Raw genomic sequence first — 10658 nt, forward strand, 5'->3', positions numbered from 1 at the left:
TGGGACAAACTTAAAATATTATCCTTGGTGGATCCTTAATGTCAATACTTACATAAGCAGGATAAATATCACTGCATTTCTGTAACTTTGACAATCTTGATCATAGAACGACCAGAGTCGTTCCAAACAACACAAATTTCTTTACAAATGAATAAAATACACATTGTAACAGTTATATTTCCTATAAAAAAATTATTTAAGAAAATATTAAAGTGTGTGTCGCTGGTCTTCTTATCAGATCAGATGGCCTGTGGGTTTACCAGAGTCGTAAAGGTGTCACAGTGTGAGGAATGTTTTATTTTTATTTTTTTCGGGTGGGGGGGGGGAGTTGGAGAGTCGAGTTGCAATAAAAGTTCTCTTGAAAAAGTCTTTTCTCCATTAGTTTACAGATAAATTTCACTTTTTGACAGTGTCTGTTAGTCTAACATGAATGAGTCTTACATGGTTCTTCATTTCATGACCTTGACGTCATTTTGTTCACTCTTCAGTGCGTTTTAACTTCCCCTAAAAGGTCAAAGGGTCCTGAGAGTGGAAAACGGAGGGAGAGACAAGGCATCAGGGATTTCTGATCAGACTGGCATCTAGGGGCATCATCACTAAATGTGTCCCCATTCTTTTGATGATGACATACGGTATAAGGACACTGGCCCTCATTTATCAAAGGATGTACGGCAGAAAAACGTGCGTACGATCATTTCCACACAAACTTCGCCATTTATCAATTTGGACGTGAGCGGGAGCTACGATCAAATCTCACGTCAGGTCTGAGATCCTGTACGCACATTTGAGCCTGTGGATTTGCGGTGCAGCACAGCAAAATCTGGCTGAAAATAATTAACAAACCTCAGCTGTCATTAAGCATAAGCAGTCACATATTAAGAACAGATCAAAACGGATTCTTAAAACGAATAATAAAAAAAAAAAATTGCGTTTGGAGCAATTGATTGTACTCATGTGCGTCTGAAGGCACCATCCATGAATGATTACGCACTCATCAATCACAAAAACTACCACTCGATAAATGTACAGGTGATTTGTGATGCCAAGCTATCGCTTTTAAACGTGGTGGCCAGGGGGACACACGATTCTTCTATATTTCTAAACAGCTCGGCTCCAGCCCCCCGCGACCCCGACAGGGACAAACGGTTGAAGATGAATGAATGAATGTGCCTGCGCGCAGCTGCAGGAAGGCACACTGCAGAGCCAAAGTCATCTCCTCAGTAAGTGGCTACCCTCGATAAATTGCATTAAATCAAACAAGGTATCAGATGATTAACATTTTGGTATGGTTCTTCTAGGTGACAAAGGTTATCCTCTAACGGAATACCTAAAAACCCTGCTGGCAAACCCCGCTACAGAGCAGGAGCGCAGGTTCAACAGTGCGCACACACGCACACGGGACACAGTGGAGCGCTGCTTCGGGTTGACTGCCTCTGTTATTCTTTTCCATACAGCGTTTTTATGGGCCGCTTTTATTCCACTCTTAAGACTGCCAAAAAGCATATCTTTATTTTGCTCCATCTTGGATGTCAGGATGCCGATCTCTGTGTCGGAAAAGTTTATTTTCTAACCAGGGTTTCCTCTCTCCATGTTTGACCTCAGTGGGTGAGGCCTCCGAACCAGGAATATTTAAGGGCGTAACATGTTAATGACGATCGAATTCAGCCGCCGCATTTATCAAGGCCCACTCATTCGTGCGCTGAGATTGGTCAGATACGAATGTTTCATAAATCACACGTGTGTCCTATCGTACAACCAATTCTGCACTCAGATCTGCGCCCGTTTTCACGCAAGATTGATAAATGAGGACCAATGTTTCCCACAGTGTGTGTTCTTATCTTTTCTTTTAATTTAAAGCACTTTGGGCTGAATCTTTATATGCATTTGTCAGTTTCAATTTGCTTTATTGCAATGACAAAATTAATACATCTGTGATGCCAAAACATAGAAAGGACACAAAACACAAAAAAGGAAATAATAAAGAATACACCTGATAATATGATAATGAGATAATAAACAAATATTTTACATGTCCTTCAGTGATAGTAAAATGCACTTATAACAAATATAAAAATGCCTTATTTTATGGCAGGAGGAGGAATATTTAGCTGCTAGCCATGCTCTACTTTTGTCTTCCCCCAGCAAAAGCAGAAGCCTGGTTTAATTTTACCGATTTCTTGAAACATTTCATTGAAACGTACATAATAAATGTATTTCTGTCTCAATGTCCTGATGGCAGTGTGTAAAAATGCATTCTTTATTTGCTTTCCACACTTTAAATGGCCACCTCTTTCTATTTCAAGCTTGTGGTCACTGACTCTGTACTTTATTGAAATTTGTTTTTCTTGTGGATCTTTTGCTTTGAACAGCCTAGAGCAATTCGGATCTAATCATCCCACAGTGACATATTTTGTCTGTTTGCTTAGGGAAGCACTTGATGCTTCCACAGGACACATGATGTTCAAGGTCACCCTTATTTTTCAGTCAGACGATGTCTCTGATAATCATAGAAGCATGTTATCAGATGGGCAAAAGCAATTCAGATCTAATCAGCCTGCAGTGATAATGTTTTCCCCTTAATCTGACATAAGGGAAGACAAAGGAGGCCAGGTGATTCAGATGAGTTTTTTTCTTTAGTCAATCTCCCGTGGCAAAATGGAATCTCACATGAATTCACGGAAACTTTTAAGATTTATGTGACTATCTTCAAGAGACAGAACACTGCAGTAACACTCTCTCTTGTCAAGATGCTGTTTATGGTTGCATCATTTTCATTTAATTTGTTGCTTATGACTTAAGCAGAGGAGGGTCATAATACTTTGAGGAAGAGCAGAGCCTTTGTTCCCTGTGCATGCATACCGAGAGCAGCAGCTCCATGTCTCCCTCTTAAATCCTTAGGGCACACTCACACTGTCCTTCCGCACCGCAACCCGGGCTTTAGGGTACTTGTCCCCCCTCCCTCTCCCCCCGCGCCCCAGCCCCGTTTGTACTCACACTGCCTGGGCCTCGGCCAATGCTTCTTGCTGTCCATACATCATCACGCCGTAACACATCACTCGCATTGATTGCGTGTGTGTGGCTTTGTTTACAAATCTTTCCGTAGACTTCGGAGTTTTTGTGCGTCTTGTCGACTGTTTTTCATCCGACCAAATCTGCAGTAAATACTCCACCTCCGCATCACACCAACGTGAACCTTTCACCGCCATTGTTGTTGTTGTTGTTAAATGTCCGCGCATGGTCCGTCCTTCTATTTTCTATGTCCGAACAGGCGCACATACTGCTACTGCCGTAGGGCTCGTGCTCGTGCTCGTACACGTGCGCACGCTCGTGCTCGTACATGTGCAAACGGCTCTGCTAAAGCCCACCTCTTTCAAGCGGGCCATGGACGGCCCGCTGGCCCCAGTTATGCGCGGAACGGGTGCACTCACACTGCTTAAACGTTCTAGGCTTTAGCTGAAAAACCGGTTTTGGCCCGGGACAGAAGGACAGTGTGAGTGCGCCCTTAATCCTCACATCTCCTTATACACCCTGTCTGGGGTCAGACTATTTTTCATTTGTCCCAACTTTTTCTCCTCAAACTGCTACAGTGAACTCAGTGATCAAGATTACAGCTTTCTTACTGACAATACTTAACACTACCATTTTCTGTAGGTCCCTGTCTGTGCCCTAAGCATAGACTGTATAAGAAATGGACGTAGCCTCTCTGTCGGGGTCCGTTCTCTTAACTTGATCCAATCATACTCGCTTACGGGACTCGCCATCTTGTCAGACTTTGACTCCGCCTCATTTTCTCTTACCAAAAAAGGGCATGTATGTGACGTTGGGGGAGGGAGATACCTCCATCTGGCTGACATATACCTCCGAGGAGAAGTGAGGGCCAGCGGCTAGCTGTCACTAATCATTCATAAACTTTAACCTCCAATAAGATAAAAATTAGCCTGGTACAAAAACATTCTCCCCCCTCACTGTTGCCATGGAGATATGACCTAAACATACAGACTAGAATGTTTTTTTTTTGTACCAGGCCTTAAACAGGTTTAATTATGCTGTGAAAACTGCCTGTTTAACATGGGGGTCAATGAGAAACTGCTCTATTATGAAACCCGCCCCTAGTGGACACTCAGAGAACTGCATTTGTTGGCACTTCCTTACTGGATCAACCAGAAAGTCGCTGTGGTGGGGGCTTGGTCATATGAGGCTTCAGGTGCTGAGGATTGTATAAAGAATGTCAGAAAGACACTGCTATATATTTTTACAAAGAGAAGATTGCATGCTGTCAATCTCACAGCAGAGAGATAGCAATCAGTCTATCTAAATGTTATTTTACATGTAACTTTCTAATGTTTTTAATGTTTTATGTAAAGCACTTTGAACTACCTTGCTGTTGAAAGGTGCTATACAAAGAAATCTGCCTATGGGTATAAACAGGTGGGTGCAATGGACAGTATGGCATCTCTGCCATTTAAATCAGTGTTCTATTTCTACCAAGCTATAGTCTACACACTCACACAGAGCTCTTTGATAAAGACAATTTTTTTCTTACTGACCTAAGGTAGCAGCCATGCGGATTATGTTATTTTGACCAGTTTTAATTGACCCTAACGGAAACACTTTCCACATCCATAGTTCATTATAGGGACATTCATAATCATTTTTTTAATGCATTCATAATGCTTCATGACTATACTCATAAACACATAATGTTTTCTGATGCATGATGTCATAGAACATTATTGGTGTGACTTATAATGAAAAAAATTATTAATGCCTGATTTATTCTGAAATTTTGTTATTTTTTATTATTCAGTATCAGCTGTGGCTATCCCATGTTTTTGCATGTTTTTTTTAAACAACCAAGGCACTTGGAAAAAACAGTCAAAATGAGAGACCAGTGTTCATTGTGTCAGAAGAAAAGATTTCAACATTGTTTTCTTCTATAGGATTCAAAAATGAACAGGTAGAGGCCACAGCTTTGAATGACTTCAGCACATCTGCGCCAACAGGACATCACTAGTTTCTCACACTGTTCTGGTTCGATCTTGGTCCATTCTTCTGAAGTCTCTTCCACAGTTCACTAACTGTAGTTGCCTTCTTAGACATTACTTTGTTGTAAAGGATTTTCCAGCGATTCTCCATGGGGTTTAGATCTGGGCAGAGCTGCTGCTGTTAGTAGGGGTATAATGGCTCTCACTGAAGACAGTAGACGCTGTAAACACCTGGCGGCATGCGTTTCCTCATCCCCCGGCTCGCTTCCCCCAGTTCCCTGAATTTGGCCTGTTGAATTTTTTTATGATGAATTTTTAACTTTGAATTTACAACATTGAATTGTATACATTGTACTTTCCATCTTAATGTGGTATATTGACATTTTTAATATTGCATTTTTTAATGTTGAAATCTTTTACCTTGAATTTATGAACATTGAAAAATAAATTAAATTCAGATTCAAAACATTCGGATACATATTTTTAATCCATAAATATTCAGTGATAGAAATTCAATGGCTTTTAAATTTCCAAATCCGAGGACATAGAATTACCTCCCTGTGTTTGCCTTTGTCATTTGTGTAATCACACTTTAACCTTTAGTGATTATTTTTGTGATTTATTTTTGGCAGAAGAAGTAGGTGTAAGCACAGCCTTATATTATAAAGCGTAGCATTATCTTATAAAAAAACAACAACAAACAATTGCATAATTACTCATCCAGCATACACAGAGCAGCATTAGCATTCATTTGGAGATGTGTTTGATTTATTCTCTCTGTTTTTTAGCTCTATTTTGGTCTCCACCGTAAACTTTGACAGTCTACCTGTTGTGTTGATGGTGGATAACTTGGGGATAATTTGCTTTTACCACCATAACCAGAAAAGTCGAGTATGATAAACAACAATCTTGGTTTGGTGAGTATACAGTTTAGTGTTTTATGACCTCGTTTCAACAGTATAATCGTTTACAACTGCGTAAGTTAGCTAGCTAGCAGCTAATCTGTTTACCAGTTACTACTGGAGCCTAGAAGACAATAAGATGTAAGTGATGGAGTATCTAAACATAATAATATCAGAGGGTGTGTTAACATGTCTGAATGTGTGGGAGGTTAAAGTATCAATCAGTATCTGACGTACTAATTTAAAATCAAAATTCCCTCAGTTTCTTAGCTTCCTAGCATAAACTGGCATCGTTAGCCACTAAAAGCAGTTGCTGAGAATGGTGGTGGTGATTCTGTAGTTAACGTTACGGGCCCAACATTACCTCAGGCTCCGTGGGTCGTACTGGGGGGCTGGAGGGTGGCTGGGTGCACTCAGGCTGCCCCTCTTTTGGCTTAAGCCAGTGCAACATGGCCGAGCACTACAGCACAGTGACAGCAGAGAGTAATACAGCATGGTGACAGCTGAGTATCCTCTCAGCTCTCAGCAGTGCGAGAGCAGCATGTGCGTCTTATTTGTATTTTTCTGTTCAATACAATAGGTTTACATGCTTCGATCTTTAAAAAACACATTATATTTCTCATATTGTCCTTTGCTTAAGCACCCATGCAACCGACACCCTAGCGTTCAGAGCTGGGTATAGCCAACCAAAACGGTCGGCAGGGCTCACGTCTAAATGCAAGGACTTCATTATTTGACCCTTTGGTATTATTAAACATGACTATAAAACATTATAACTACATTCATAGGTCAGAAAAAACAGGAAAGCGCAATAGGTCATCTTTAATGGGCAAACATCTAAACAAACCGGCATAAGGAAAGCTTCTTCCATAAGCAAGGCAACAACACATTAACTGCTCTGCATTCAAATGTTGCAGTTGCTGTGGCAACATTAGTTCCATTAGATAAACTATATATGACATCTCTCCCTTTTAAGTTATTAAAGAAATTGAGTCCTTCTGTTTCCCCAATCCCCCCCAAAGGCCATATGGTTGACACAAAAGTGTCTGTCTACAGGACTAGCCTGTTCACTGGTCTGCACAGTCGTCCAGCTCTGGATTGATACTGTCCTGATGTCTGTGCAGGGGTGTGTGTGTGAGGCTCATGACTTCCTTCTGACTAGGAGAAACAGTCTCTGCAGTGATAACAGTTGCTGGCTGGGAAATCACTCCTGTACTCTCAGCTGATGAAAGTAGGGTGTCTTGGGCAGGTTGTGAAGACAGATCTGCCCAGAGATAGTGGTGGTTCCGTCGTAACACTGTTCCTTGGGGTGTGTTGATGATGTATGATATTGGAGTGACACACTCTTTTGAAACGACTGCTGCTGTTACCCAGGCCTTTCCTGATCCAACTTGGCATGAGTGCCATGACATCACTGTGTTCTAACAGTGTCTTTGGTGTGACTATGAACAAAGAAAACAGTGTTGTCTGCATACATTAAGCATTCAGCTTGCGAATGGCGCTGGTTATGGAGACATGCAGCGGCGACATGCAGCAGCAGCTCCCGTGTGCTCCGTGACTCCTAACCCTTTTCTAACCTGTCTCGCCCTGTTCTTTTTGTTTTATGTTTTATGTCCTACTAACGCTCACTCACTTAAGTAGACTCACAAGTGATAAACTGCAACTATGCCTCACCTTAGTTTGATGGGACTTGCTGGCCTTCGGATACTTTTATTCCACCTTGTGTACGGACTCTGTGAAAAAAGGGAACCGCTACCAGTATGGCTTGGAGTTTCTCATACGCTTTCGCAGCTCCGGAGTAGGTGCTGTGGACTCCTCGGCGGTGTTCCCCGCGGAGATCATCCGGCAGGATCACACGGGGGGCCAGAGGCTGTCGTCCAAGCCGACAAGCGCAAGGAAAAGGGGCAGACGCAGGGTTATTCGCCAGCGCCTTAAAAGACTAGGACACCGCCGTATTCCCCTGTCATCCATCATGCTTGCAAATGTCCAATCCCTCCGCAATAAGGTGGATGAGCTCCAAGCTAATGTCAAGTTTCTGGAGGAGTATAGAAGTGCTTGCCTCCTCGCGATTGCAGAAACCTGGCCTGCCCTTTCGCCTGGATAGAGACCCCACAGTGACGGGCAAGTCACTTGGGTGATTTTAATAACTGTAAACCAGGGAAACACCTGGGGAACTTTTACCAGTATGTAACATGTGCGAGCAGACTTACTAAGTGCCTGGATCTGTGTTATGGTTCCTTAAAAGGGCTTATAAGTCCCTCCGGAGAGCTTCACTGGGTGCGTCAGACCACAACACTGTCTATTTGGTCCCGTCCTTCAAACCAGTCCTAAAGAGACACAAACCGGATAGAAGATTAGTTCCAGTCTGGGCGGAGGAGTCTATCGGACGTCTCCAGGATTGTGGACGCACGGACTGGGACTTGTTCAAAAAGTAGTGCAAGACTGTGGATGAAATTACTGAGACGGTCTCTGATTATGTTAAATTTTGTGAGGAGCTATGTATCCATAAAAAATCAATCTCCATTTTCCCTAACAATAAGCCATGGGTCTCAAAATCAGTCAAAAACGCTATTAATAAAAGAAACATCAGTTTTAATACAGGTGATATGGATACATATAAGGAGCTACAGAAGCAGGTCAGGAAATCAATAAAACTTGCCAAGCAGCAATACAAGGACAGGGTGGAGAACCTGTTCAGCACTGGCAGCGCACGCCCTGCATGGGAGGGGTTGATATCCTTGCTGGGGACGCAGCCTCATAAGAAAAATATCTCCTTAGATATGAAGTCTGATTACGACCTGGCAAATTAACTAAATATTTATTGAAACCGTTTTAATGACCATGATTTTGAGCGTCTCTTAAATTATAATATTGACAGGGGTCTGATTTACTGGCTGTTGGACTTTTTAACTGTCAGATCGCAGCGGGTCAGAGCCAATAGCGTCCTGTCGGATGTTCTCTTCTCCTCCACCGGCTCTACTCAGGGATGCGTTCTCTCGCCTCTTTTATTTGTTTTATATACCAATGCATGCCAGAGCTTACACAAGAAACACCACATTGTAAAGTTTGCTGATGATTCAGTGATCGTGTTCCTCCATAGCCATGATGACCCGGTGCCTGGGCCTGTAGTGGACGATTGTATCCGGTGGTGTAAGTCGTCTTTCCTTACCATCAATGTCTCAAAGTCTAAGGAAATGACGATTGATTTCAGGAAGACCCAACCAGCCCCCTTTCCCCTGTCCATCAATGACCAAGCTGTAGAGTCTGTCCAGCAGTATAAATATCTGGGGACAGTAATTGATGACAGGCTGTCCTTTGAGCATCAGGTCGTTGCAGTGTGCAAAAAAGCCAATCAGTGCATGTACTTTCTTCGGAAGCTCAGGAACATAAACATTGACTCAAAGTTCATGGAAATGTTTTATTCTTGTTTTATTGAATCTGTCCTGACATTTGCTTTTATATGCTGGTTTGGGTCAATTAACCTTAAGAACCGCAACAGACTTCAGGGTATTGTTAGAGTGTGCAGTGAAATTATCGGTACTCCACTCATGGACATTTCCATCTTGTACAAAACCAGAGCTCTGAAAAAAACGAGACTTGTCCTGTCTGACCCGAGCCATCCCTTGGCACCTGAATTTAAACTGCTTCCATCAGGACGCAGATTTAATGTGCCAAGATGCAGGACGGACATATTTAGAAAATCCCGGGTTCCAGTGGCTGTTGGCCTTCTTAACAACTAATAGCACTGTGGTCACTTTAACTGTGTTTTATCCAGTTTTTATCCAGTGAGGCACTGTTGCACTTTGTTGATTGATGATTGTTAATTGTTGTCCCATGTCACTCATGTTGTTGTGTATTCCATCTCTTTTAATCATTAGCTCTTTGTCATCGTATGTGTCATTATTGTGCATTTTACTGTTGTTTTTGCTGCTGACTGTACTGCAAATTGCCCCCCAGGGACAATAAAGATCTCTTGACTTGACAGCTTCAGAACAAACAGGGGGCAAATCATTGATACAAAGACTAAATAAAAGGGGGCCTAATATTGACCCCTGGGGGACTCCGAGGTTAGCCTAAGAGAGTCAAATCTGCAGTTGTTAACTGATACAGATTGTGTTTGATGATGCAGATATGATTTAATCCAGCTCACAGTGTTTGGAGGGTAATTCGATTTTGAGAGCTTGGTAAGAACAGAATGATTCACTGTATCAAATGCTTTCCTGAGTTCCAAAAACACCGCCCCTACAACTCCACCCTTATCGAGATAGAAGTTTATTTTCTCGATAAAGAGGCATGTAGCCATTTTAGTGGAATGCTTGGATCTGAAACCAAACTGCATGGCGTGGAGAAACAGGGAGTTGCTGTTTAAGTGATGGACAATCTGCTATGCCAGCTATTTTTATGCGATTTTAGAAATGGCCGGAAGAATGCTTTTTGGGCGGGAGTTATGCAGAGAAGTTGAGTCACCAGATTTAAAGACAGGACCCGATGAAATTGAAAGATTAATGATTGAGGAAATCGGAGTGGCGAGAGCTGAACCTAGATCTTTAAGCATGTTCGGGTCCATTCCAAAAACATCCTTTGCTTTAGATGGTTTGAGTGATCGAATTAAATCGATAACTTTATTCTCAATAATATTTGTAATAGTAAAGGACTGCGTTGCAGACACTGCAGGGTATTCCCTCTTTTGTTTTACTGTAAACTTATCAGAAATATCTGACACAGACTCAATGAAGTAGTTGTTGAAAGCATCAGCCATCACTTGAGGTTC

This window comes from Echiichthys vipera, assembly GCF_963691815.1.
Source record: "Echiichthys vipera genome assembly, chromosome: 19".
Taxonomy (NCBI): domain Eukaryota; kingdom Metazoa; phylum Chordata; class Actinopteri; order Perciformes; family Trachinidae; genus Echiichthys; species Echiichthys vipera.